General features: G+C 39.6%; 1 pseudogene; it reads left to right on the top strand.

The window, feature by feature from the left end:
* The first annotated feature begins 1,592 nt into the window (after positions 1 to 1,592).
* On the top strand, positions 1,593 to 2,085 carry LOC119516321 (annotated as a pseudogene).
* Positions 2,086 to 3,061: the final 976 nt, after the last annotated feature.

The following is a 3,061-nucleotide window of genomic DNA, read 5'->3' as shown; positions in this document are numbered from 1 at the left end:
ATAGGGTATGGGAAAATAAAATGTCCAAAGTCCCATATGATTTAAGAAGAGATAATTAATTTCTGGAGAATTCCATTTAAAAGATGGTATTTTATTTGAGTCACTTAGGAAAGAAAATAATTTTAAGGAAAAAGAAAACACTCCCAACTTTGTATTCTTGATCTCAGTAAAAGAAGTAAAAATCAATGAATTCATCCAAGCTAGAAATCTAATTTATTGAAAATATTTTATCCTTTGCTCTTCCTTATTAGGCACATACAATTGTTCCAAATTTCTGTTTATTCTACTTACTAAATATTTCTCAAATCAACTACTTATTCTCTTTTAACAATTATTTTTATTTCAATAATTGGAAAAAAAATCCTTATTCTATGCAACAATTCAGCAATACTGAAGTGTCTATGGCAAAAGTGATAGACTTAACTTTTCCTCTTCAGTGTTAATTATTGTTAACAATTAAGTGTGATTCAGCCCATAAATATCCTTTGTTTATACAAATATTTGGATGCATATAGGTTTTTTTTTTTACTTTTTTCCGCCTTCTTAAAGGCAATTTTATTGAGATATAATCATATACCATAAAATTATCCAAAGTGTACAATCAGTTGTTCATCGTATCATCATATAGTTGTGTATTCATCACCACAATCGATTTTTTAAACATTTTCATTACTCCAAGAAATAAAAATAAAAGAACAAAAAGAAAAAGAAAGAAAAGAAAAAAAAGAACACCCCAAACATCCCATATTCCTTTCCTCTTCCTATTATTCATTTACTTTTTGTCCCTTTTTTCTATTCATCTGTCCATACATTGGATAAAGGGAGTGTGGGCCACAAAGTTTTCACAATCACAAAGTCACACCTTATCAGCTATATAGTTATACTACCATCTTCAAGAATCAAGGATATTGCAGTTCAACACTTTCAGGTTTTTCCTTCTAGCTATTCTAGTACACTAATCATCCTGAAACTAAGTTATATACTTAGCTATTTTATGACCAAATAGATCAAGGCAGAGTCCCCAGTAATGAATGACTTGAACAATCTAAGCAGCATATTGGTATTTTTTTTCTTTTTAATAGCAAATCACTGAGCATTTTGAAATAGGAAGAATTTATGAAATATTATATTGATTTAGATAATACTGTAAGATATAGTTAAAAATCATAACATATCTTGCAGCAATTGAAATGAAAAAAAACTAAATACTTACATATATTCTGTAGTAATAATTAATCATGTGATACCATTACAGCATTTGAACATTTTTAGGTTAAGTATGTCATTTATTTATGAATATAAGTTTTGCTTTAAGATTTTTATGGACAATTTCAAGGGCTACTGCTTCAGCAGTCAATAGTTTCTTCAAATTGGCTTTAATATTAAAATTATCTAAAAACTTTAATTTATATTTACAGTATTATAAACAAAACACGTTATATGAAAATGTTAATTATAAGAATATAATCCTGATTTTCCCTAAAATAAAGGAATAAATAAATTATATGCAACAAGTATCTAATAATTTTAAAAATATATTTATCTTTCACGTATGGATCACCCATACCAAAAACTAAATCCCCGAGGTAAACATGGCGATGACCATGTTCCTGGCTGCGCTGAGGGGCTAGAGAACCCGCGTCCGGCCAGGCTCGGGGCTACAGCGCCTGAGCCAGACCCAGGGACCTCCTGATTACCCCAGCTTTGCGGAGTCTGTGCTTGAATACCAGTTTGTGGAGCCCCTTATACCCCTCACCAGCATTCCAAAGCCCCCAACGCGTGAGCATATCCCACCCCCAGTGGCTGGCTAACCTTTTGAGACCCTCCGCCCAACCTGACTTACTTTGTGTGGCAGTCTCAGATGCACAACATTCCTGTCTACGGGGACATCACACACAGCAACCATCAGATGACAGTGATCAGGAAGGTGGAGGGGAACAGCTGAGTCCTACAGAAAGATGTGGAGGACTCTCTGAGCCCACTTCTGGGGGAGACATCCAACACTCAGGTAAACGAAGCACCCTGCGGGTCAAGGGCTACGCTGACCAGCAGCTCAAAGCTTGGCTCCGGGAGAAGGGCTTCTGAGGCAGCACTGAGCAGCCTGTATGACAGCATCCTACACAGACTAGAGACCTTGGGGAGGGAGCTAGATGTTGGAAACAAGGGACAGGGGTACTGAGAGACCAGAGCTAAGGGCTTAGACAGGATAAGGTGAGGGATAAAAGGTCTCAGAGTCAGGCTTTGCCCGTATAAAGGGAGAAATGGGACTCTTTCAGGTATCAACACTGGGGGAGGGGTCGTGGGGGAGGGGATATACTTTGGAGATGTGCTAGGAACAGCCAAGCTAGTCAGGGGTGGGGGAAGTGGCATTAGCCACTTTCCCTTCACTGGGGCTCTTTGGACTCAGCTATTCAAATTTTGGAGATGATGACTGCTCCTCTGGTGGGAGAAATAGCCCAACTCAGTTTAGGGGAGGGCAGCACATGGCAGACCCATCTCTTCCTTAGCACTCTGTTCCTCTTGAACTCACTGCTACCCAAATTCCCAAGCCCCTGCTCTAGGCCTGAGATGGTTGGAAACTACAACAGATGACCCAGGCACGGGTCTTGCAGGTCTTAACAGGGCTGGGCACGGGGACCTCTCAACCCCTAGGCACTTTCTACCTGATGGAGAGGTAGAGGGTCTAGCTGGGGTTCCTTTTCCTTTCCAAATCAGAATTGGGCTTCACTAGCTTTCCAAGATCTTGAAAATGGAAGCTCCATGAAATTCCAATGATTTTCTTTGGTTGGCCTGACTACTAGGGAGTGTTTAGGAGTGCCAAGGAAGGAATCCAACACAGAGCCAACCTCCTCAGCCTTGTGATCTGGTTTCAAGGTTGGACAGGGAGTTTACAAGCAGGAAAATGCTGGCTCTTGACCTTGCCATCCTATCCCATCCCAACACATCTGAAGCCAAGTAGTCTTCACACTTGCCTCTTCATTGGCGTCTCAGGGGCCAAAGACTTAAGTCCTCTCTTCTATGTCACCCAACCTGACCCCACCACCAGACTGTCTAAGACAAG

Source organism: Choloepus didactylus, chromosome 2 (genome assembly GCF_015220235.1).
Source record: "Choloepus didactylus isolate mChoDid1 chromosome 2, mChoDid1.pri, whole genome shotgun sequence".
Lineage (NCBI taxonomy): Eukaryota > Metazoa > Chordata > Mammalia > Pilosa > Megalonychidae > Choloepus > Choloepus didactylus.
Note: the sequence above shows the minus strand (reverse complement) of the source record. Positions and strands in the feature narration are given on the sequence as shown.